The sequence below is a fragment of the Chiloscyllium plagiosum genome, unplaced genomic scaffold (assembly GCF_037043375.1).
Source record: "Chiloscyllium plagiosum isolate Xiang-an unplaced genomic scaffold, Cpla_swu_hap1 HiC_scaffold_40, whole genome shotgun sequence".
NCBI lineage: Eukaryota > Metazoa > Chordata > Chondrichthyes > Orectolobiformes > Hemiscylliidae > Chiloscyllium > Chiloscyllium plagiosum.
The window spans coordinates 30,978,761-31,005,262 of record NW_028270178.1 but is presented as its reverse complement, the minus strand read 5'-3'; the positions used below and the strand labels follow the sequence as shown (position 1 = coordinate 31,005,262).

The 26,502-nt window shown below is 47.4% G+C and overlaps 1 long non-coding RNA gene and 1 other non-coding gene across 2 annotated transcripts; both read right to left on the bottom strand.

Annotated features, from left to right (window-relative positions):
• Window positions 1-268: 268 nt before the first annotated feature.
• On the bottom strand, window positions 269-460 carry LOC122544148 (U2 spliceosomal RNA). Its single transcript, XR_006310278.2, has one exon. It is a non-coding gene; the product is annotated as a U2 spliceosomal RNA (small nuclear RNA).
• A 14,368-nt stretch (window positions 461-14,828) lies between these two features.
• On the bottom strand, window positions 14,829-25,187 carry LOC148138442 (uncharacterized). The gene is made up of 3 exons (XR_015753934.1): window positions 25,147-25,187; window positions 21,043-21,203; window positions 14,829-18,574 (listed from the first exon to the last, which is right to left on the bottom strand). It is a non-coding gene; the product is annotated as an uncharacterized LOC148138442 (long non-coding RNA).
• Window positions 25,188-26,502: the final 1,315 nt, after the last annotated feature.

Genomic DNA, 26,502 nt, shown 5'->3' with positions numbered 1-26,502 from the left:
GGACGAAACTCTACAAACACCACTGCATTCCTCTCCAGACTTTCGCTGCATAAGGGATGAATGCAGATTTCTCCAGCTACTTCATTTCCCCTCTCCCCACCTTATCTCAGTGCCAACCCTCGGACTCAGCACCGCCTGAGACAAAAACGAATCGGAATTGCACGAAAGCAAAGACTAACCAAATGCTATTTAAGTACAGAACATAAGAAATAAGACAAAAAACGTATCCAAAACAGAATCAACAAAGCTGCTTTTCAGATTTTTTAATGTGGAGTGCACCATTCCCAGAAACACTGCAATACTAGAACGATGCGCGAAGTTGGCGGAGCAAGCTCCTAGCACAACTCCTGCCTGCAAAAAATCAGATTAATATTGAGTCCCTAAATAAGAGACATATCAGATATTAAAACTGACAAGAACAGAACTACACATGATCTTAGCCAAAAGGCCGAGAAGCGATAGGCGACTCGGGCCTGACAACCTCAGGACCCAGCCGCTTCCTATATTTTCTGTCAGCCTGACTGTGACTAAAGACTTATAGCTCACGGCTGACATTTTCATTGCTGCTCCGTCGTTTCCAGATTTTCGAACCAGAGGAAACGATCCGTTCAGCCAGGTGGCTTCATCTAATCTTTTCTGTGACCATGCTTGATAGTGAACGTAGAGGAGCAGTAATATACCAATCAGATGCGCTGGGGCTGAGGAACGTCACTAACAAGCCGGTAGTCTGTCTCTGACAGAGTGTGAATGAGATTGCAGCAACCCACTGGGATAGAGCTGTACACAGAGAATGGTGCAGCACGGAGGGAGGCACTGCAGCCTCTCATTGTCTGCATCAGCTGTCTGTCTCTATGGGTTCCTTCCTTAGTCCCACTCGCCATGGTTTTCCCCATGCATGATTGAATCTGGCTCTAGTGTCCCCTCAGGCAGTGCACAACCAATAGTAACCACTCAATGAAGATGGAATACCTTGATGAAATGACACTTCGTTTAAAACAAATAACCCCTACCCCCGCCCTCACCTCCATGTATTCCCTTGGTACATGCAATTGCCTGGAGTTTGTGCTGTTCCATTCTCTGGTCTAAACAAACTAAACTGTTAACAATGCTAACAATTCCTGCTTCTCCACAAGGCAAATCATAGAACATAGAAGAATACAGCGCAGTACAGGCCCTTTGGCCCTCGATGTTGCGCCGATCCAAGCCCACCTAACCTATACTAACCCACTATCCTCCATATACCTATCCAATGCCCGCTTAAATGCCCATAAAGAGGGAGAGTCCACCACTGCTGCTGGCAGGGCATTCCATGAACTTACGACTCGCTGAGTGAAGAACCTACCCCTAACTTCAGTCCTATATCTACCCCCCCTTAATTTAAAGCTATGCCCCCTTGTAATACCCGACTCCATACGCGGGAAAAGGTTCACACTGTCAACCCTATCTAACCCCCTAATCATCTTGTACACCTCAATCAAGTCACCCCTAAACCTTCTTTTCTCTAATGAAAACAGTCCCAAGTGTCTCAGTCTATCCTCATACGATCTTCCTTCCATACCAGGCAACATCCTGGTAAACCTCCTCTGCACCCGTTCCAGTGCCTCCACATCCTTCCTATCGTATGGCGACCAAGTTTTATACAACTGCATCATGACCTCAGGACTCCGGAACTCAATTCCTCTACCAATAAAAGCCAGTACGCCATATGCCTTCCTCACCGCACTATTTACCTGGGTGGCAACTTTCAGAGATCTGTGTACATGGACACCAAGATCCCTCTGCTCATCCACACTACCAAGTATCCGACCATTAGCCCAGTACCCCATCTTTTTGTTATTCTTCCCAAAGTGAATCACCTCACATTTAGCTACATTGAATTCCATTTGCCACCTTTCTGCCCAGCTCTGCAGCTTCTCTATATCCTGCTGTAACCTGCCACATCCTTCCTCACTGTCAACAACTCCTCCGACTTTCGTATCATCCGCAAACTTGCTCACCCAACCTTCTAACCCCTCTTCCAGGTCATTTATAAAAATGACAAACAGCAATGGTCCCAAAACAGATCCTTGCGGAACACCGCTAGTGACGGCACTCCATGAAGAAACTTTGCCATCAACTACTACCCTCTGTCTTCTTCCATCCAGCCAATTCCTAATCCAAACCTCCAACTCACCCTCAATGCCATATCTCCGTATTTTCTGCAGTAGCCTACCATGGGGAACCTTATCAAACGCCTTACTAAAATCCATATATACCACATCTACCGCTTTCCCCTCATCAACCTCCTTCGTCACCTTTTCAAAGAATTCAATAAGGTTTGTGAGGCACGACCTGCCCTTCACAAAACCATGCTGACTATCCTTGATCACATTATTCCTATCCAGATGTGCATAAATCCTATCCCTTACAATTCTCTCTAAGACTTTGCCCACAACAGAAGTGAGACTCACCGGCCTATAGTTACTAGGGTTATCCCTACTCCCCTTTTTGAACAAGGGAACCACATTTGCTATCCTCCAGTCTTCTGGCACTACTCCTGTAGACAAAGAGGACATAAAAATCAAGGCCAATGGCTCTGCAATCTCCTCCCTTGCTTCCCAGAGAATCCTAGGATAAATGCCATCAGGCCCAGGGGACTTATCTATTTTCACCTTTTCCAGGATTTCCCAACACCTCTTCTCCACATACCTCAAAGCCATCCATTCTACTTATGACAGTAGAAATGAAACGGGTTCTAATTCTGATCGAGTACCATCACTGGAAATATTAGGTGACTTCTGAACGGAAATCCTTAGACTAATCCTTCCATTTTGTATTATGTGAACTCTGATCTCCAAACCATGAAACTCTGCCAACCCTGCCAATTGAAATGAACAGAACCATGGTGGACCTGAAGTTCGATCGAGTGAATCAGCCACAAATGATTTGGCTTTGTCTCCAAATAATCCAATTGCAATTTGCTACCTTAGAATTGCAAATCAAGATTCACAGAGTCATGGAGTTGTACAGCACAGAAATAGACTCTTTGTTTAAGTGACTGACATCCATCAGATAACTTCAATAAATCTAGTCCCACTTGCCAGCATTTAGCCAAAATCCCTCTGAATCCTTCCTATTCATATACCCATCCAGATGCTTTTCAAATGTTGTAATTGTACTCTACACCACCACCTCCTCTGGCAACTCATTCCATACATACACCATCCTCTGCATGACAAAAAGGTTGCCCCTCAGGTCCCTTTTAAATCTATCTTCTCTCAAATTAAACCTGTGGCCTCTTCTGATGAACTCCCCTACCCTGGGGAAAAATGCCCCTCATGATTTTATAAATGTCTATAAGGTCACCCCTCAGCCTTCAACACCCCATACAGTACATTGTCACCCATCTTGCTGAAGTCCATGTAGACAACGTCTGCTGCTCTGCCTTCATCAATCCTCATTGTCACCTCTTCAAAAACCTCAATCAAGTAAATGAGAGATGATTTCCCACACAAAAAGCCATGTTAACTATCCCTAATCAGTCCTTGCTTTTCCAAGTGCACGTAAATCCTGATCCTCAACATACCCTCCAGTAACTTACTTATCACTGACATCAGGCTCAGCAGAACTATATTGTTGTTATGGTGCAGACAGCACATTATTAAAATAATTAGTTTAATATTATCTTTGCAATCAGAATGCAAAGTCTAAAATGCAAAATAAATCAAAGAGCTTCCTCACCTGCTCTACTCCTTATAGTATTAATGAAAATTGTCCAATTCAGTTTATGGTCAAGTCTTGCTTCTTTGATATTGATAGAAGTGGATTAACAGAAATGTATCTGAATAGCAAGTGGGATCATTTGGATTCTTTCTTACTCGGGATGCGCACTGCCAGGCAGGGTTATGACTTTTATAACCTTTGCCACTTTTCACCCCAAGCCTGAACTTCTTTGAATGTTGTCATGGATTGCTTCAGTGTCTGAGTAGCTGGAAATTATGTTGCACGTGATGCAACCGATTGCTTCAGTGTCTGAGTAGCTGGAAATTATGTTGCACGTGATGCAACCGATTGGGTACACCCACACTTCAGGTCTCATGGTAGATAGAAAATGATTGACCAAACCAAGCGTTGGCCGTGGTGAGGTGTTGGAGATGATTGTGAGGAACCCCCATGGAAAAGTTGTCATGCTGAGATGATAGGTTTGTGCGAAGATTTGTAGATGATAGGCTTGTGGTCACCAGAAACATTTCCCTTTGTGGTATGGATAACTCTAACCAGTGGAGAATGTATTCCTTCATTCCCATTGACTTCTGTCCCAGACGCTCATCCAGCTATATAAGACCAAATGCTGTAAAGAGCTCTCACTCTCTCTCGCCTTTCCTGTTCAGTTTATTTGTCCATACTCTGATGTAACAGTACAATTTATTTGTCATTTCTACCATATACAACTGATCCAGTAAAAACTAGATAGTGTTCCTCCAGTACAGAGGGCGCTACATGAACAGCACAAACTACACAATTGTACATGGCATAAGAAATGCAAAACACACAAGTTACAGTGTAACAGATGCATGATGGATAATAGACACTTTTCTAGCAGCAATATGTAAGAATTTCAGATTAGAAAGAGTCTAATCATTCAGGAGCCTGATGGCTTGGGGAAGGAAACTATTGCACAGTCTGGCTGTGAGAGATCGTGCGTCCTGGTACCTTCTGTCAGATGACAGGTGGGAGAAGAATTTGAGTGAGGGGTGTGTGTGGTCTTCCACAATGCTCTTAGCCTTTTGGATGCACCGTGTGATGTAAATGTGTGTAATGGAGGGGAGAGAGACCCCAATTATCCTTTCAGACTGCATTGAGTTCTGGACCTCTGTGGATCCAGTGGACTCGAACTCAGAGTGTGTTTAGTCAGTTGTTGCAAATATTTACCTCTTGATATTTTCCTCTTAACTCTCCCAATGTTGGAGCGAAACTGGAGCAGCTTGATTAGCCTCAGGTCTGATTTTGCAGGACAAACAGTTCTTGATTTTCTGAAGCATCTCTGACATTAACATCGGTTTTGAATTGATTTTGATTGATTTTATTGTCAAAACAATTCAAAACCCACTTTATTGTTCGTGATGCTGTAGGAAATCAAGACACTCGGTTCACTGTGCCTACAAAATCATTCATTCCTGTTATGACTGAATACAGAAAGACAAACCCAAACGATGTAGTGCATGAAAGAGAGGAAAGGCAGACAGGCTCCCGAATCATTTTATATCGTTACTAGAGGAGCAGGACAACCGAAACAGGGAGGGACAGGAAAATGAGTGAAATACCTATCAGATTTTTAAAATTAATTTGTACTATACTTTACTGTTCTAATCTCAATTGTGTACAATAAATGAATATTATTTTCTGTAAAAGCCGACTCTCAGTTCTTTTACTGAATATAAGGATTATAATACACTGTGTGGCAGGCACATCAATGGAGACATGGATGAAAGGGGATCAGCACTGGGAGCTAAATATCCAGGGATATGCATCCTATCAAAAAGGCAGGTGGGCAGAGGGAATAGGGTTGCCTTGTTTGTAAAAAAATGAAAGTAAGACAACAGCGATAAACAAAGTACAGTTGGGATGATGTAGAATCTGTGTGGATAGGGTTGAAGAAATACAAAGGTTAAAAAAAATCATAACGGGAGTTATCGACAGGCCTTCAAACAATAATCAGGATTTGGGACACAAGATACAGCAAGAGATAGAAAAGGCATGTAAGAAAGGTAAGGTTACAGTGATCGTAGGGGATTTTAATATGCAGATAGATTGGGAAAAAAACAGGTGGTCATAGATTGCAAGAAAAGGAATTTGTGGAACGTGTACGAGATGGCTTTCTGGAGCAACTTTAGGTGGAGCCCACTAGGGGACAGTCAATACTGGATTTAGTGTTGTGCAATGAGGCAGACTTGATAAGGGAGCTTACGGTGAAGGGGCCCTGAGGAGGCAGTGACCATAATATGAATGTATTTACCCTGCAGTTTAAGAGGGAGAAGGAGGAATCAGATGTAACTGTATTAGTAACTATATTACAGTTGAATAAAGGCAACTACAGAGGCATGAGGGAGAAGCTGACCGGAAGGACTGGGAGAGGAGCCTAACAGGACACACAATGAAACAGCAATGGCAGGAGTTTCTGAGAGTAATTTGAGAAACACAGCAACAATTCATCCGAAGGAACAAGAAGCATACTGAAAGAAGGATGAGGCAACCTGGCTGACCAGGGAAATCAGGGACAGTATAAAAGCAAAAGAGAAAACATAAAATGTGGCAAATGATAATGGGAAGCCAGAGGATTGGGAAGCCTACATAGACCAACAGAGGACAATGCAGAAAGAAATAAGGAGGGACAAGATTAAATATGAGGGTAAGCTCGCTGGTAATATTATGAAACTTTGCAAGAGTTTCTTCAGATATATAAAGGGCAGAAGAGAGAGATAAGTGGACTCTGGGCCCCTGGCAAAATTATCTGGAGAAATTGTAGTGGGGAACAAGGAAATGGCAGCGGAACTGAATAAGTACTTTGTGTCAGTCTTCATAGAGAAGACACAAATCATATCCCAAAAATTCAAGAGAGTCAGGGGAAGAGATGAGTATGGTAGCCATCACCAAGGTGAAGGTGCTAGAAAAATGGACAGGTCTGAAAGTGGATAAATCACCAGGATCAGAGGGGCTACAGCCCAGAGTTCTCAAAGAGGTAGTTGAAGAGCTAATGAAGGTTTTAGTAGTGATCTTTCAGGTATCACTGGACTCGGGGAGGATCCTGAGGGACTGGAAAATTCCTTACTTTGAAACAGTGAGAGCGTCTAGCAGGTGGTATATTATGAATGGTTTCTGTATGTGAGAGAGTGATACAGAGTGAGAAGAGGAGAGGAGAGAATATTAAATATTTGTGTGTGAGCGATAGACAGAAAGTGCAGCAAAGGGTACATTGCTAAAGATTTGTGCATATGAGTGCAGCAGAGGGGGAATTAGAAAAATGCCAGTGTGAGAGAGACAACACGATACACAGTACATCGAGGGATGGGGAGACACAATTCATTTAGGATTTGTGTGTGACACAGAGAAAGTACAGCAGAGAGCAATTTATTAAAGATTTGTCAGAATGAGACAGAGTGATACAGAGATAGTCCAGCAGGGGAGAGATAATGAAATATTATTGTCTGAACGAGTGTGTGATAGAGAGAAAGTAAAGCAGAGAGGATATTATTATACATTTTTATGTGTGTGTGTGAAAGAGAGAGAGAGAGAGAGAGAGAGAGAGAGAGAGAGTGAGAGAGAGAGAGAGAGAAAGAGAGAGAGAGAGAGAGAGAATATAATACAGAGTGCAGAGGAGGGATGTACTTTATTTAAGATTTGCATGTCATCTGTATACAGAGAGGCTTTGACCTGCAGGCCCTGGCTGCCTGGAAGAGTTCCCCTCTCACTCACATCCTTCCTCAATGACTCAGCAAAAGGCTCTAGAGAACGGTGGCACAGTGGTTAGCACTGTTGCCTCACGGCACCAGAGACCCGGGTTGAATTCCTGCCTCAGGCCACTCTCTGTGTGGAGTTTGCACATTCTCCCTGCGTGTCTGCGTGGGTTTCCTCCGGGTGCTCCAGTTTCCTCTCACAATCCAAAAATGTGAAGGTTAAGTGAATTGGCCATGCTAAATTGCCCGTAGTGTTAGATGAAGGGGTAAATATAGGGGAATGGGTCTGGGTGGGTTGGTGTGGACTTGTTGGGCCGAAGGGCCTGTTTCCACACTAAGTAATCTAATCTAAACATACAGACAAGGCACAAGAGAATGGGCAGTACTGCCTGACTCTGGATCTGATCGGGAAAGCTTTCTGATTCCCACCCATTGATTGAGACTGAGCTAACGATGTTGGTGGAGAGCAGTCAGATCTAATTACAAATTTCCTTCCCCCCCAAGCCATTTTGGATACCACACCCCACATGGAGGAGTGCAATATCCTGTCAAAGGCCTTCCCCTGGCTCAGGCTGATGCGGCCATCCCTCAGGTCCTACCTGGTACAGCACAGGTTTGATTGGGGTGAATCACCAATCCAACAGCAGTTCGCCAGTTGATGGTAATGTATGAACATCTCTCTTGTATAACAAAAAGTTGCCCCCCATGATTTTACAAAGCATAAATGTTGGCATGTGTCAGATGCTACAGGTTGAATGCCAGTATCTACATGCATTGGGTGCAAGTAGCTGTCGCCCATTGGGCATGCCCTGAGATGTTAATGCCATGTGTCCAAGATAGATGTGTGGAAGAGCAAACAGCCACCTAATGTCGCAGATACTCACTTACTTTTGTGTTCAGAGTTCGCAGCCCCTCATTGCTTTTTGGCAGGGGGTAGAATAGGAACATATATATTAAATGAGGCGAGATAAGTAATAATGAGCCTGAATGTGTTCCTTGCCATTAACTTGTAATAATCTCATCTTTGCCTCCAAGATTTGCTTGGTAAATTTGACCTGTAAATCGCAACGACAAGAAAGGCCTCATTTGACATCTCACACAATTCTTCCAAATTGTTCACCATCATTGACGTCTTTTGCCAGTGTACTGTTGTGAGGAGGAAGAGAGTTCCCTTGGCTAGGGAGATGTTTGAAAAAAAAGGCAGTCAACAATGCCCAAGTAATTTTCTCATGGTTTATTGAGTTTGCAAAGAAGCATCAGTTTAGATATGTCACATTAGTTAACTGGATAAACAAAGTATACAACAAAGTGACAATTGGTATCAGCGACTGATACCAGAGGACAAACAGACAGACGGCACTTGTTAAAGTGGTGGGGTTGCATCTCTCATGGAGATGACAGCGAATTCTTCCCGTGACCTTCCTCCTCTTCTTCTGCTCCATCTTTCATCTGCCTGATGAGGACTGCTCAATGAAGACTGCTTTCTGGGGACAGACTAAGGAGATCTGCTATCGACGACATCTGCTTGTTGAGAAGTACCCTCAGAACTTCTCTATGCCCCAACACATTATTCAATCATATTTCCAGGGGCATGTCCTTTATACTATGTCAATCAATTGTCTGAACACTTTTGGCCAGTGGTCATGGGGCAGCTGCATTGGAACTACTGGAAATAGCAGCTTATAAACCTTGGGATGCAGGTGCTTGTGGGATAGAAAGCAAGGAACAAAGGGATCTTGTCAGTGTTGTGGGAGGGAAGAGCAGGGGTGGTGATGGCAGAAGTGTGGGAAATGGTTGGGACATGTCTAAGGATCATGTCTATCCCAGTAAGTGCCTCAAGTGACGATTCCACCAGTCTACACTTTCCACCCACCAGCATCTTTGATTTGATTATTGTCACATATACCTAGATACAGTGAAAAGTTCTATTTGCCTGCAGTACAGGCAGATTATACTGTACAAAGTGCATTAGGTAATACAACAAAGCAAAGACTACAATGCAGAGAGAAGGTGCACAGAGAGCGAGATCCATATTAAAATTAAATTCAGTGGCCCATTCAGAAGTATAATAATACATCTAATAATCTTCAGATCATTCAGGTGGGTGGAGGGGGTTATTGAGGCTTTACAAGGAGGTAGTCACACCACAGGTACAACAAAGAGGCAGGTGGGTTAGTAAGAGGATGGAAAGGGAACCAGAAAACTGTGCAGGGATCCCTGTAGCCATTCCCCTCAAAGGGTATATTGTTATGGATAGTGTTGGGGTTGGGGGGTGCCGGTGGTGGTGAAATGACTTACCGGGGTAAGTCATAGAGTACATGTCTCTGGCACAGTGTCTGTCTTTGTTGCTCAGAAGGGAAGTTAGCTGGGGGGGAGGGGAATAAGCAGAGCATTAGTCACCAGGGACTCCCGAATTAAGTGGTCAGAAAGGGAATGAAAGAGACTTACATTTGGGGTGTTGCCTCTCAGGTGCCAAAGTTCGTGATGTAGGTTCTGGGATTTAGATGTTTCAGTCAGAACAGAGAAGATGGCCAAAAAGGGGGAGGTGTGGCATTGTTAGTCAAGGGCTGTATTACTGTGGCAGAAAGGATATTTGAAGACTCGTCCACTGAGGTAGTATGGACTGAGATTAGAAATAGGAAAGGAGAAGTCACCCTTTTGAGAGTTTTCAATCGGCCTACGGATTAGTTCCAGAGGGAGAGGAAAGGATTGCAAATCTGATTCTGGAACTGAGCAAGCGTAACAGGGAAGTTGTTATGGGGAGAAAAAGGGCGCTCGAGGGTTACAATCTAGCCAGAAAACACCTGAATAGAGAACTAAGAGGAGGCAGCAGGCGACATGAGAAGTTGTTGGTAGATATGATCAAGGAAAACCCTAAAGCTTTTGATAGGTATAATCAGGAATAAATGACTAGAGATAGATTAGGGCCAAACAAGAATGGTAGTGGGAAGTTGTGCATGGAGTTTGAGGAGATAGGAAAAGTGTTTAATGAATTTTTTTTGTCAGTATTCACACTGGAAAGAGACAATGTTGTCAAGGGAAATACTGAGATGGAGGCTACTAGACTAGACAGGATTGAGGTTCACAAGGAGGAGGTGTTAGCAATTCTGGAAAGTGTGAAAATAGATAAGCCCCCTGGGTCAGATGGGATTTATCCTAGGATTCTCTGGGAAGCCAGGGAGGATATTGCAGAGCCTTTGACTTTGATCTTTAGGTCGACATAGTCTACAGGAATAGCGCCAGAAGACTGGAGGATAGCAAATGTTGTCCCCCTCGCAAGAAGGGGAGTAGAGACAACCCTGGTAATTATGGAGCAGTGAGCCTTACTTCAGTTGTGGGTAAAGTGTTGGGAAGGGTTATAAAGAGATAAAATTTATAATCATCGAGAAAGGAATCCGTTGATTGGAGATAGTCAATACAGTTTTGTGAAGGGTGCATAGTGCCTCACAAACCTTACTGAGTTCTTTGAAATGGTGTCTACATTAGAGTGGTGCTGAAAAAGCACAGCAGGTCAGGCAGCATCCGAGGAGCAAGAAAATTGACATTTCGGGCAAATGCCCTTCATCAGGATTCTGTTCCTCAGATGCTGCCTGGCCTGCTGTGCTTTTCCAGCACCACTCTAATCTAGACTCTTGCTTCCAGCATCTACAATCCTTGTTTTTACCTCTTTGAAATGGTGACCAAACAGGTGGATGAGGGTAAAGCGGTTGATGTGATGTACATGAATTTCAGTAAGGTGGGTGATAAGGTTCACCACGGTAGTCTAGTGCACAAAGTACAAAGACATGGGATTGAGGGTGGTTTAGCAATTTGGATCAGAAATTGACTAGCTGAAAGAAGACAGAGAGTGGTGGTTGATGGGAAATGTTCATCCTGGAGTTCAGTTGCTGGTGGTGTTCCACAAGGATCTGTTTTGAGTCCACTGACGTTTGTCATTTTATAAATGACCTCCACGAGGGCTTGGAAGGATGGGTTAGTAAGTTTGCGGATGACAGCAAGGCAGTAAGGCGGTGGAGTTGTGAATAGTGCCGAAGGATGTTGCAGTTTACTGAGGGACACAGATAAGTTGCAGAGCTGGGCTGAGAGGTGGCAAATGGAGTTTAATGTGGAAAAGTCTGAGGTGATTCACTTTGGAAGGAGCAACAGGAATAAAGAGTACTGGCTAATGGTAAGTTTTTGGAAGTGTACGTGAGCCAAGAGATCTCAGTGTCCATGTAAATAGATTCCTGAAAGTTGTTACCCAGGTTGATAGGGTTGTTACGGCATGCGGTGTGTTAGCTTTTATTGATAGAGAGATTGAGTTTTGGAGCCACGAGGTCATGCTGCAGAGATACAAAATTCTGGTGCAGCCTCTCGGAATATTGCATACAGTTGTGGTCGCCGCGTAATAGGAAGGATGCGGAAACTTGGGAAGGAAGGTGTTCAGAGGAATTTACTAGGATGTTGCCTGGTAAGGAGGGAAGGTCTTGTGAGGAAAGGCCAATTCCTCCATGCCACCTAGATATTCTAAATTAATCTAGGCCCAATTGTCAGCGCTTGGCCCATATCCCTCTAAATGCTTCCAATTTATTTAGCCATCTAAATGCCTTTTACTTGTTGTAATTGTACCAGCCTTCTCTGGCAGCTCAATCCATACATGCACCACCTTTCGCATGAAAACATTGCCCCTCAGGACCCCTTTAAATATTTCTCCTTTCACCCTAAACCTGCACGCTCTGGTTCCAGACTCCATACCCAAAGGAAAAGCCCCTGTCTGTCCATGCCCCTCATGATTTTATAAGTCTTATAAAGGTCACCTTTCAGCCACTGACACTGCAGGGAAAACAGCCCAAGCCTATTCAGTCTCTCGCTACAGCTCAAACTCTCTAACCCTGGCAACAGCCTTATAAATATCTTTTCTGAACCCTTTCAAGTTCACAACATTCCTCCTTTAGGAGGGAGGCTGGAATTGCCCACAATATTCCAAAAGCTGCCTAACAGCTGCAACATAACCGACAACCTCCTATACTCAATGCTCTGACTAATAAAAGAAAGCACACCAAATGCCTTCTTCACTAACCTATCGACCTGCGACTCCATTTTCAAGGAACTATGAACCTGGACTCCAAGGTCTCTGTTCAGCAACATTTCCCAAGACCTGACTATTAAGTAATGCACCACCACGCATTCTCCTTACTTTCTGGATGAGCCTACTATGGGGAACCTTATCAAATGCCTGGCTAAAATCCATAAACACCATATTCACTGGTCCATCTTTATCAGAGAGTGCTTTGTCACATCCTCAAAGATTCCATAAGTGTGGAATTGTAGGATTGTTAAGAAGGCATCTGGTGTGTTGGCTTTCATTAGCAAAGGGCTGCAAGGTTATGCTGCAGCTCTGTACAGCTCTGGTTAGACCACACTTGGAATTACCTTCACTTTATCTCCACAGATCGTCCCAAACCTGCCGAGTCTCTCTAGCGATTCCTCTTATGATGCATGACCTGCCCCTCACAAAGCCATGTTGGCTATCTCTAATCAAAATATGGTATTTAAGTAATTATAAATCCTGTCTCACAGAATCCTCTCCAATAATTTGCACACCACAAAGTAAGACAGATCTGTAATTCCCAGTATTACTCCTATTCCCTGTCTCAAAAAAGGAAAAACATTTGTCACCTTTAAACCATCTCTTTACAAACTTGTTTCTCAATTTCCCCTTGACTGTGGGATCGAAAGTACAATCACAATAAAGGTGATCATCCCTTTCTTGCTTCTCAGTTCCACCCAAATAACTTCCATGGATGTATTTCCAGTAATATCCACCCAAAATACAGCCATAATGGTACCCCCTTATCAAAAACACCACTATCTATCCATCATATAGCATTTGTATCCTGGACCATTAAGCTGCCAGTCCTGTCCATCCCTGAGCAATGTTTCTGTAATTTCTATGATATCCCAGTCTTATGTTTCTAACCATGCCCTGAGTTCATCTGACTTCTCCATTAGGCCCCTTGCATTGAAATACATGCAGGTTCACTTATCACTCCTACCTCATTCCCTGCCTGCCCTGACTGTTTGACTTTTACCTTTTCCAAACTGCACCAGTCTCAGGCAGATCCCTATCCCCCAGTCTCACCGCCACCGTACGAATGTAAATCCTCCTGAGCAGCTCCTGGCTCTCCCTGCCAGTATATTAGTGTCCTTCTAATTCAGGTGCAATCCCTCCTTCTTCTACATGTCACTCCTACCCCAGAAGAGATTCCAATGATCCAAAAATGTGAACCATGCTCTCCTGCACCAGTTCCTCAGCCACACGTTCATCTGCTCTATCCTCCTATTCATCCCCTCACGAGCTCATCACACCGGGAGTAACCCAGATATTGCTACCATTGAGGATTTCCTTTTTTAAAATTCCTGCCTAACTTTCTACGTTCAGAATATCATCCTTTTTCCTTTCTCTGTCATTATCTCCAACGTGTACAATGTCGTCCTGCTGGTCCAATTCCATGTTGGGGATATTGCTCACTCAGATATCCTTGATCCTGGTACCAGGGAGGCAATATCAGGCTCAACCATGTTAGAGGCTGAGCACCTTGTGCAATGTCCTTTCCCCAGAGTCCAGGCCCTTGCCATGACACGGGCTGCTTCAGGCAGCTTTTCTCTCTCCCTGCCTCACATTGAGCCAGCTCTTTCTCTGTCTGGCTGCTCTTCTCTCTCTTCCTGAGCTCCAGCTCCACCTACTGCGGGAGTGACAGCCCTCACCCCGCTATCTGTACCTTTCCTAGTTACTATCAATTCTGATGAAGGAGCACTGGATCAGAAAAATTGCCTCTGCTTTACCTGCACGGATCCCGCCAAACCGGCCGCCGAGTTTCTCCAGCGAATTCTCTTTTGTCCACATTCACCTCCAAACGACATTCCACGCGCGGGTCTGCATTCCTTATTGGCTGAAACCGTGTGATTGATGGACATTGTGACCAATCGGAGTTGGGTGTAGAGCTGAGGCCCGTCCTGAGTGCTCACGCGCAGCCGCGAGACGCGGCCGTTTAACCGCCTCTGCGCGAGCTCGCGGTGGGAGGGGACGGGGCGTCATCGTTTAAATCGGTCACCGCGAGGCGGGGCCATGGCGCTATCGCTGTGGGGTTTCCGCCTGGACACAGTGAAAGGGTTTTACTAAAATCCTTCCACTGAGGCTGAGAAAACAGTTTCGGTGTGAGTCAACAAACTGCTAACGTGCAGATATACTGAGGAGGAGGTCACGCACGTTTGACCCGGGGAAGGGCGGAGTGAATGGAATCAAACCGAATGAGAGATAAATCACACACAGCGTGGAAACAGGCTCTTTGACCCGACCCCATTCGGACTGACCGGATTTCCGGCATTGAACCAGGACCATTTGGCGGTGTTTGGCCCATAGCCCTCTAAATTCTGGATTAGCGGTGCTGGAAGAGCACAGCAGTGCGGGCAGCATCCGAGGAGCAGTAAAATCGACATTTCGGGCAAAAGCCCTTCATCATTTTTTAAATTTCAAAATATACTTTATTCATAGAAATAAATCTTTGGTACTTGTACAATTTGTCATGTCGTTCATAGATATATACATTGCATGTCTTAACATTGCAAAGAACAGATTGAATTACTCGAATTTACAGTTATCCTATTTACAGTTCCCTTTATTAACCATCCAGTCTCTTATTATTTCGCTGTGGCTTCAGCAGAACCCACCTACGGAGTGGGTGCCCTGTTATACTATAGCAAATGAACCTTTTTTAATCCCAGTTTATGGGGTTATCGTTGTCCATTTGACTGTCCTGTCTCTGGGGAAGCTGTCTGCATCCCCATGGTGAGCACAAACTGCTGGACCCTCGCTGGGCTGAGGTAGCTATCCAGGCTCTCATTGTGGTCATGCCCTTCATCAGGAATAAAGCCAGAGAGCCTGAAGGTGGAGAGATAAGTGAGAGGAGGGTGCGGGTGGGGAGAAAGTAGCATAGAGTACAACAGGCGAGTGGGGGAGGGGATGGAGGTGATAGGTCGGGGGGGGGGGGGGGGGGGGGTGGATAGGTGGAAAAGGAGATAGGCAGGTAGGACAGGTCATGGGGACAGGGCTGAGCCGGAAGTTTGGAACTGGAGTGAGGTGGGGGAAGGGGAAATGAGAAAACTGTTGAAGTCCACATTGATGCCCTGGGGCTGTAGTGTTCCAAGGCGGAAGATGAGGCGTTCTTCCTCCAGGCGTCTGGTGGTAAGGGAGGAGGCGGTGAAGGAGGCCCAGGACATTCATGTCCTCTGCAGAGTGGGAGGGAGAATTGAAATATTCGGACACGTGTGGTTGATTGGTGCGGGTGTCCCAGAGATGTTCCCTAAAGCACTCTGTGAGGAGGTGCCCAGTCTCCCAAATGTAGAGGAGACCGCATTGAGAGCAACGGATACAATAAATGATATTGGTGGACGTGCAGGTAAAACTTTGGATGTGGAAGGCTCCTTTCAGGCCTCGGATGGAGGTGTGGGCGCAGGTTTTGCAATTCCTGCGGTGGCAGGGGAAAGTGCCAGGACGGGAGGGTGGGTTGAAGGGACGTGTGGACCTGACCAGGTAGTCACGGAGGGAAGGGTCTTTGCGGAAGGCGGAAAGGGGTGCAGAGGGAAATATATCCCTGGTGGTGGGGTTTGTTTGGAGGTGGCGGAAATTATTTGATTTATGCATAGGTTGGTAGGGTGGAAGGTGAGCACCAGGGGTGTTCTGTCCTTGTTACGGTTGGAGGGGTGGGATCTGAGAGCGGAGGTGTGGGATGTGGATGAGATACGTTGGAGGGCATCTTTAACCATGTGAGAAGGGAAATTGCGGTCTCTAAAGGAGGAGGCCATCTGGTATGTTCTGTGGTGGAACTGGTCCTCCTGGGAGCAGAGGCGGAGGAATTGAGAATACAGGATGGCATTTTTGCAGGAGGTAGGGTGGGAAGAGGTGTAATCCAGACAGTTGTGGGAGTCGGTGGGTCTGTAAAAAATGTCGGTATCAAGTCGGTCGTCATTAATGGAGATGGAGAGGTCCAGGAAGGGAAGGGAAGTGTCGGAGATGTTCCAGATAAATGTTAAGGTCAGGGTGGAATGTGTTGGTGAAGTTGATGAATTGCTCAACCTCCTCGCGAGAGCACGAGGTGGCGCCAATGCAGTCATCAATGTTGCAGAGGAAGAGGTGGGGAGTGGTGCCGGTGTAATTACGGAAGATCGACTGTTCTACATAGTCAAAGAATCAGGCATAGATGGGGCCAATACGGGTGCCCATGGTTACCTCTTTGGTCTGGAGGAAGTGGGAGGATTCGAAGGAGAAATTGTTAATGGTGAGGAACAGTTCTGCCAAACGAATGAGTGTCGGTGGAAGGGTACTTTTGGGGATGTTGCGAGAGGAAGAAGTGGAGGGCTTGGAGGCCCTGGTCATGGCGGATGGAAGTGTAGAGGGATTGGATATCCATGGGGAAGATGAGGCGTTGGGGGCCGGGGAAACGGAAGTCTTGGAGGAAGTGGAGGGTTTGGATGGTGTCTCGAACGTATGTGGGGAGTTCCTGGACTAGGGGGGAAATAGGACAGTGTCGATGTAGGTAGAAATGAGTTCAGTGGGGCAGGAGCATGCTGAGACAATGGGTCGGCCAGGGTGGTCAGGCTTGTGGATCTTGGGAAGGAGGTAGAACCGGGCAGTGCGGGTTTCCCGGACTATGAGGTTGGAAGCTGTGGGTGGGAGATCTCCTGAAGTGATGAGGTTCTGTATGGTCCGGGAGGTGATGGTTTGGTGATGGGGGGAGTGGGATCATGGTCGAGGGGGTGGGAGGAAGAGGTGTCCTCGAGTTGGCGTTTGGCTTCAGCGGTGTAGAGGTCAGTGCGCCAGACTACCACGCGCCTCCTTTATCTGCTGGCTTGATGGGGAGGTCGGGATTGGAGGGCTGCGCGTTGAGGGTGAGAGTTTGGAGTGGGGGAGGGGAGGTAGGCAGGTTGAGGCTGTTAATGTCCAGGCGGCAGTGGGCAATGGAGGTCAAGGGTGGGTAATAGGCCAGCGCGGGGTGTCCAGGTGGATGCAGTGTGTTGGAGGTGGGCGAAGGGGTCCTCCGAAGGTGGACGGGAGTTCTGATTGTGAAAGTAAGCTCGGAGGCGGAGGCAGCGGAAGAAGTGTTCGACATCACGGCATGTACTAAATTCTTTGATGCGTGGATGGAGGGGGATGAAGGTGAGTCCTTTGCTGAGGACTGATTGTTCATCTTCAGTGAGGGGAAGGTCTGGAGGGATGGTGAAAACTCGGCAGATCTGGGATCTGGTGTAGGTGTGGACCTGGGAGTGGGGGCGGAACCTGTAACTGAAGTGGGTATGGTGGTGGGGGGAATGGGGATGGAGTCATGAGCAGGAGTGGTGTTCCCCTCAGGGTTCTGGGGGGCGGGGATGGTGACAGTGGGATCTGTGGGGGAGGTGTGTCAGCAGAATGCAGGTGAGTGGCCTTGTTGGGGTTGGAAGTGGTGGCAAACACAGCAGTGGGGAGGGGGCGGAAGTCACTGAGCGTGTGACATCAACGATGATGTGAGGGGCAGAAGTGATGTCACGTGTGGTGCACGAGGAATTGTGAGGGGCAGAAGTGGCTGTGGGAGCGGCCATGATGGGGGCGGACGTGACATCAATCAGTGTGGGGGTGGCAGCTGCACCAGCCGCATGGCTAATGGCGTCCGAGCAGTTCCAGAGGCCAGGTGAATATACGGGAATGTTTGAGGAGCGCTGGTTATGGAGATGGATACATAAAAGTTTGTTGTACTTACAGTTTTTGATGTTTGAGATGGAGTTGAAATACTGTTGAGAGTATGAATTCTCCTGAGGATGTAGTACAGAGTGGGTCCTTTGTAATTGAGAGTGTGGCCCTCAGCTGAGGCAGGACTGACAGTAGAGAGGTTAGGTGCTGGCGCATTGCTGTGAGCGTGGAATGGAGGATCTTGAAGGAGAACCGTTGCTGGTGTTTTTGAATCTGTAGTCTGTACTGTTTGTCCTGTTCGGGTCCGAACTCTGCTGGTTTAAAGGTGGTCCGGAGTCCGTGTGGGATGAGTTGGTTACGAAGGCCGGCACTGAGGAAGCAAATGTGGCTGTGGTAGTGAGTTTATTTGATTGAAGAGCTTCAGGGCAGAGGAAATGACCTAGGAGTGGGAGAGGGACTGCCTGAGATTCTTGTAGAGAGAGGAGGAAAACTTCAAGGCAGGCATCCTTGCAAGAGGATTTGCACTAAGGTTAAAATCAACGAGGTAAAAACAATGACTGCAGATGCTGGAAACCAGATTCTGGATTAGTGGTGCTGGAAGAGCACAGCAGTTCAGGCAGCATCCAAGGAGCAGTAAAATTGACGTTTCGGGCAAAAGCCCTTCATCAGGAATAGAGGCAGAGAGCCTGAAGGGTGGAGAGATCAGTGAGAGGAGGGTGAGGGTGGGGAGAAAGTAGCATAGAGTACAATAGGTGAGTGGGGGAGGGGATGAAGGTGATAGGTCGGGGGGGGGGGGGGGGGTGAGATGGATAGGTGTAAAAGAAGATAGGCAGGTAGGACAGGTCATGTGGACAGTGCTGAGCTGGAAGTTTGGAACTAGGGTGAGGTGGGGCATGGGGAAATGAGGAAACTGTTGAAGTCCACATTGATCTGTGAATGTCCCCGTCCGAATGGTGTTGGCACTCGGGGTTAGCGGGAAGCCGGGACAGGATGAGAGACATCCGAGAATTCCGAGTGAAGTGAAAGGAGAAACTGTGGGGCTACTGGCCCCAACATCACAGCCTCCCCTGGACTGGGAGGAGGTGTCAGGAGACTGGAGGATTGATATTGCAGGCTTGTTTTGAAGAGGGTTGTGAGATCATTCCTGGCAGTTCCATCCCTGTCAGTTTGACTCTGGTAATGGGAGAAGTATTAGCAACCTTTATTTAGGGAAAAGCTTGTGGTCACGTGGGAAAAGGTGAGGTGGTTAGGAAACACCAACGGGAAATTGTGCATTGGTAACTTGCTGAACGATTTTGAATTAACGGAAAGAGTAGATGAGGGCAGTGTTACTGATGTAATACACATGCGTTTCCATAAGATTAGTGAGGATGGTTACAGGTCATAGTACAAGCAGCTGTGGCAACTTGGAGACAAAATTGACTTGAGTGTGAGGAATGAGAAAGCAATGACCAATGGATATTTATCTAGCTGGAGCAATGTTTGCAGTGAAGTTCGCAGGGTTTCTATATTGAGACCAGCATGTTCCAGAAAGGAGGAAGGATAAGGATGGCAAGGTAAGGGGGACCGTGGATAACAGGGAGGTTTTGAATTTCATCAAAAGGGAAAACAGAAGCATATGTAAAGTTTTAAGAAGCTAAAATTGAACAGGGCCTGTGAGGAAAAGAAAGAAAAGAGAACAAAAACTCAAACAGGGAATTTAGGAGAGCAAGAAGGGGCCTTGAAATGACCCCTTAGAGTTAAAGAGAATCCCAAGGAATTCTATACATACATTAAAAATAAGAGGATAACTCCGGATAAGTATAACCAATGACCACTCAAGGATAAAGGAGGAAATGTGTGCTTGGAGGCAGAGAATGTGGGTGAGATCTTAAATGAGTATTTTGCATCAATATTCATCCAGGGGAAGGGTGTGGGGAATAGTGAGATTTATGTGGAGCATGCTAATATGCTGCAGCATTTTGAGATCAAGAAAGTAGTAGTGCTGGGTCACCTGAAGAGTGTAAAGGTGAATAAGTCCCCAGGTTCTCATGGTATCTAACCCAGGTTATTGAGTGAGCCAAGAAATTGCTGGGGTCTTGACCATGGTCTTGGTATCCTCCTTAGTCACTGGAGAGGTCGCGAGGCCTGGCGAGTAGATAATGTTGTTTCTCTGTTAAAGCATTGTGTTCACTTCTGGTTGCCACATAAGAAGAATAAGGAGGCTTTGGAAAGGGTGCAGAAGAGAGTGACCAGGATGCTGCTTGGATTAGAGGATATGAGCTATAAGGAGCGAATTAAAAAACTTGGGTTGTTTTCTGTCGTGCAGTGGATGTGGAGGGGAGGCTTGATAGAAGTCTGTTCAATTGAGATAGAGTTGACAGTGAGAATCCTTTTCCCCAAAGTTAATATGCCCAATACCAGGGGGCATGCAGTTAACATGAGAGAGGGTAAGTTCAAAGGAGATGTGAGGGGCAAGTTTTTTTTTTTTACACTGAGTGGTAGGTGTCTAGAACTCACTGTGAGGTGTAGTGGTGCAGGCAGGTATGATAGGAGCGGTTGAGAACTTTACGGTTGATTACTGCATGACTGCTGAGCTGGAAGAGTTGAACTACGGATTCACAAGGTTCTATTCCCTTTATTGGGCTAAAAACAGCTGCTTGCAAAATACCTGACTGCAGCAGTTGACTGAACATTCCCCTGTGCTTTTAAATGGAATTCAGACTCATGTTATGTAAACATATTTAATAAAATTTACTTCTCATGTCAGTTTTAGGTTTTTTTCTTTACTTCATTAACCCTGAACTGTAGGTGGAAAGCATGGAGGTGGTCAGAAGAGGAGTGAAGAGAGCACATGAGATTAGATTTATGGTTAACCTTCACTTAGGAAAAGAAGGAGCTATTTTGGCACAGTTGTAGTGTCCTTACCTCTGAGTCAGAAGGCACTGGTTCAAGGTCTACCAGTTCCTCAGATGCATAGTAACACCTCTGAACAAGTTACTTCGAAAATATCTTTAAATAGTACACGGGCAATTATCGGAAAGAGTGGGAACAAGGTAGAGAGTATCATATGGAGACTGATGACATGGCTGAAATAAAAAAACGAGAACACTATAACATTTCACTTAAGTAGGAGTATACTTAAGAGGGAAATCAGGAGGACACAAAGGGGACGTGAGATAGCTTTGGCAAATAGAATTAAGGAGAATCCAAAAGGTTTTTGCAAATACATTAAGGTCGAAGGGGTAACTAGGGAGAGAATAGGGCCCCTCAAAGATCAGCAAGGTGGCCTTTGTGTGGAGCCACAGGAGAGGGGGGGAGATATTAAATGAGTATTTTGTATCAGTATTTACTGTGGAAAAGGACATGGAATGTAGGGAAATAGATGGTGACATCTCGAAAAATGTCCATATTACAGAGGAGTAAGTACGGAATGTCTTGAAATGCATAAGTGGATAAATCCCCAGTACCTGATCAGGTGTACCCAAAAAGTCTGTGGGAAGCCAGGGAAGTGATTGCTGGGCTTCTTGCTGAGGTATTTGTATCATTGATCGCACAGGTGAGGTGCCAGAAGAATGGAGGTTGCCTAACTTGGTGCCACTGTTTAAGAAGGGTGGTAAGGACAAGCCAGGGAACTATAGACCAGTGAGCCTGACATTGGTGGTGGGCAAGTAGTAGGAGGGAATGCGGAGGGCCAGGATGTACATGTATTTGGAAAGGCAATGACTAATTAGGGATTGTCAACATGGCTTAGTGCATGGGAAATCACATCTCACAAGTACAGGCCCTTCATGGAACCACTCTACTAATAAAGAAAGTTAGACTAATCCAACATAGAACATGACAGTGTAGTACAGGCCCTTTATGGATTCGCTTGGCTAATAACAGACGTTAGACTAATACAACAGAGCATTACAGCGCAGTACAGGGCTTTTATGGAACCGCTTGGATAAAGGAAATTAGACTAATATAACATAGAACATTACAGCGCAGTATAACTTTTTATGGAACCGCTTGGCTAATAAAGGAAGTTAGACTAACACAAAATATGGAACATTAGAGTGCAGGCCCTTTTTGCCACCACTTAGCTAATTATGCCCATTACACTCAAAGAACATAGAACATTATAGCGCAGTACAGGCCCTTCATGGAACCACTCAGCTAAAAAAGGAAGTTAGACTATTACAACATAGAGTATGACAGCGCAGTACATGGCCTTTATGGAACTGCTCGGCTATTAACGGAAGTTAGACTACTACAACATAGAACATTACAGCACAGTACAGGCCCTTTCTGGCACCGCTCCGCTAATACTCAATGTTAGACTCCTAGAATAGAGAACATAATAGGACAATATAGGCCTTTTATGGAACCACTTGGCTAATTTTGGATGTTAGATTCATTGTACATAGAACATTACAGCGCAGTACAGGCCCTTTATGGAACTACTGAGCTAATAAAGGAAGTTAGACACATAGACCATGACAGCGCAGTACAGGCCCGTAATGGAAACGCTCGTCTAATAAAGGATGTTAGACTCATATAACGCAGAACATTGCAGTGCAGTACAGGCCCTTTATAGAACCACTCGGCTAATAATTGTAAAAAACAAAGCTCACATATCAATAAATTTCCGTTCGAGTCAAATTCTGAAGCAGCGAATTTGATTGAAACATACTTGCAAGACGGGTGTCTAATGAATAGGCCCCCCGATCTGAGGGTTATATTCTGATTTATGCAGTTCAGCTGCATCTCTCTGTCCTCCCCCTTTACCCCATTGGATACTTTTGCTGTAGCACGCAGCCCATCATAAGCTCAAGCTTCACTCCGCTTCTGTTTCCCATTATTCTAAGCCTGTCGCCCCTTACTCTTATTTATCTAATTCCTTATTTGTGACTATCCTGGCATAGTTTCCTGTCTTCGTGTGATCATCCTGCCAAACTAAATTCCGTCCATTGAGTACATCCCTCCTGCGATTGGCACATAATTCTCCTGTTACTGGTACACTCTGATGCATGGTTCCTCTACCCTATTAGTCATTGATAATTCTACCTGTTTTCACTTCTCACTGTTTAGTATTTGCATGTGCAGTCCAATTTTATCATGTTGCTTCTGCAAAAGCTTACACCTCTTCCCTTATGCTGCACAATTTTAACCCTATACTTTACACAGAGGAGAGTGGGCCCGGTGAGGAGGAGTGTACACCTAGCACAGGGGAGAATGGGCCGGGTGAGAAGGGATGTACACCCAGCACAGGGGAGAGTGGGCCCGGTGAGGGGGAGTGCACACCTAGCACGGGGAGAGTGGGCCCAGTGAGCCAGGGTGTACACCCAGCACAGGGGAGAGTGGACCCGGTGAGGGTGAGCGCACACCCAGCACAAGGGAGAGTGGGACGGTGAGGGAGAAAGTTTGCCCAGCACAGGGGAAAGTGGGCCCGGTGTGTGGGAGTGTACACCCAGCAGAGGGAAATGTGGGCCCTGAGTGGGCCCTGTGAGAGGAAATGTACACCCAGCAGAGGGGAGAGTGGGCCCGGTGAGGAGGAGCGTACACCCAGCTCAAGGGACAGTGGGCCCGGTGAGGGGGAGTGTACATCCAGCACAGGGGAGAGTGGGCCCGATGAGGAGGAGTGTACACCCAGCACAGGCGAGAGTGGGCCCGGTCAGGGGGAGTGAACATCCAGCACAGGGGAAAATGGGCCGAGTGAGGGGGGAGTGTACACCCAGCACCGGGAGAGTGAGCTCAGTGACGATGAGTGTACACACAGCACAGGGGAGAGCGGGCCCGGTGAGGAGGGGTGTACACACGGCACAGGGGAGAGCGGGCCCGGTGAGGAGGGGTGTACACACGGCACAGGGGAGAGCGGGCCCGGTGAGGAGGGGTGTACACACGGCACAGGGGAGAGCGGGCCCGGTGAGGAGGGGTGTACACACGGCACAGGGGAGAGCGGGCCCGGTGAGGAGGGGTGTACACACGGCACAGGGGAGAGCGGGCCCGGTGAGGAGGGGTGTACACACGGCACAGGGGAGAGCGGGCCCGGTGAGGAGGGGTGTACACACGGCACAGGGGAGAGCGGGCCCGGTGAGGAGGGGTGTACACACGGCACAGGGGAGAGCGGGCCCGGTGAGGAGGGGTGTACACACGGCACAGGGGAGAGCGGGCCCGGTGAGGAGGGGTGTACACACGGCACAGGGGAGAGCGGGCCCGGTGAGGAGGGGTGTACACACGGCACAGGGGAGAGCGGGCCCGGTGAGGAGGGGTGTACACACGGCACAGGGGAGAGCGGGCCCGGTGAGGAGGGGTGTACACACGGCACAGGGGAGAGCGGGCCCGGTGAGGAGGGGTGTACACACGGCACAGGGGAGAGCGGGCCCGGTGAGGAGGGGTGTACACACGGCACAGGGGAGAGCGGGCCCGGTGAGGAGGGGTGTACACACGGCACAGGGGAGAGCGGGCCCGGTGAGGAGGGGTGTACACACGGCACAGGGGAGAGCGGGCCCGGTGAGGAGGGGTGTACACACGGCACAGGGGAGAGCGGGCCCGGTGAGGAGGGGTGTACACACGGCACAGGGGAGAGCGGGCCCGGTGAGGAGGGGTGTACACACGGCACAGGGGAGAGCGGGCCCGGTGAGGAGGGGTGTACACACGGCACAGGGGAGAGCGGGCCCGGTGAGGAGGGGTGTACACACGGCACAGGGGAGAGCGGGCCCGGTGAGGAGGGGTGTACACACGGCACAGGGGAGAGCGGGCCCGGTGAGGAGGGGTGTACACACGGCACAGGGGAGAGCGGGCCCGGTGAGGAGGGGTGTACACACGGCACAGGGGAGAGCGGGCCCGGTGAGGAGGGGTGTACACACGGCACAGGGGAGTGTGGGCCCGGTGAGGAGGGGTGTACACACGGCACAGGGGAGAGCGGGCCCGGTGAGGAGGGGTGTACACACAGCACAGGGGAGAGTGTGCCCGGTGAGGAGGGGTGTACACACAGCACAGGGGAGAGTGGGCCCGGCTGAGCCCTGTCCCCGTGACCTGTCCTACCTGCCGATCTTCTTTTCCACCTGGAAGGATTAAAAAAGCACTCACTCCGCTCTTGCCGAAACCACAGGCCATTTCTCGGTTCCGGGTAGAAACAGTGAGCAGCGCCAACACTCGGTGCCGCGCCGCTCGTTCACGCCGAGTCCGTTAAACGGCCGCGGGCCTCGAGACTCCGCGAGCGTCCTCCGCCCCCCTTAGGGCGGGCCTCAGCTCCTGTCCAGCTCGGATCGGTCAGAACACCCGTCAATCCCGTGTTCCCATCCAATAGAACGTGAGGCCCCGCCCAGTGACGCAAGGAGGAATCGCTGGAGAAACTCGGCGGATTTGGGAGCATCTGTGGAGATAAAGCAAAGGTAACGTTTCAGATCCATTGATAGTAATTAGGCAAAGCTACCAACTTTATTTTATTTTATGCTTATTGTGAGGACATTATATGGACATTTTACTTTGACTATTCCAAGCAAGTGATCTCACGGTTGGTCACAACTTGTGTATAAGAGCTGGGAATGTGATCTTCCAAGGTGAAGGACAGGTTCATCTTCAGTAATGGGGGGAGGGGGGTACGGGCTAAAGGCAGGAAAGTTGGATTGAGAATGATCACATCAGTCATGATCTGATTGAATGCTGGAGCAGACTTACCTCTGCTGATTTAGAGATGATGGTGTTGGACTGGGGTGTACAAAGTAAAAAATCACACAACACCAGGTTACAGTCCAACAGGATTAATTGGAAGTACACTAGCTTTTGGAGCACCACAACCACCTGATGGAGGAGCGGAGCTCCGTAAGCTAGTGCTTTCAATTAAACATGTTGGACTATAACCTGGTGTTGTGGGATTTTTAACTTACTTCTGCTGCTACATCTCGTGGTGTTTATGGTCTTCTTGTGATCCACTGTTCCACTGGAGAAAATCTTCCAGACTTGGTCGGTTCATCTGACAGTTCACTTGATTCGCCTGAGCTATTTCTTTATTAGAGTTAAAAAAAAAACTACAGATGCTGGAATTCAAGGCAGACGGGCAGGAGGCTGGAAGGACACAGCAAGCCGGGCAGCATCAGGAGGTGGAAAAGGCAGCTTTTCAGGTATAACCCTTCTTCAGGGCTGGGGGCAGGGTGTTGGGGAAGGGGAGCTTCAGATAAAGGGTGGGTGGTGAGATGGGCGGAGTGGGTAAGTAGTGACCACAAATGGAGGGTACGGCCTGTTTGGTTGATGGGAGGAATGAATCCAGTCGGCAGCTGGAAGGCAGGCTCGGTCAGAGATATGGAAGGGAAGAGGAGGGTGCTGGAAAGGGAATTGGGGGATGGGCTTGGAGGTTATTTGAAATTAGAGAACTCAATGTTAAGTCCTCCTGGCGTTTGG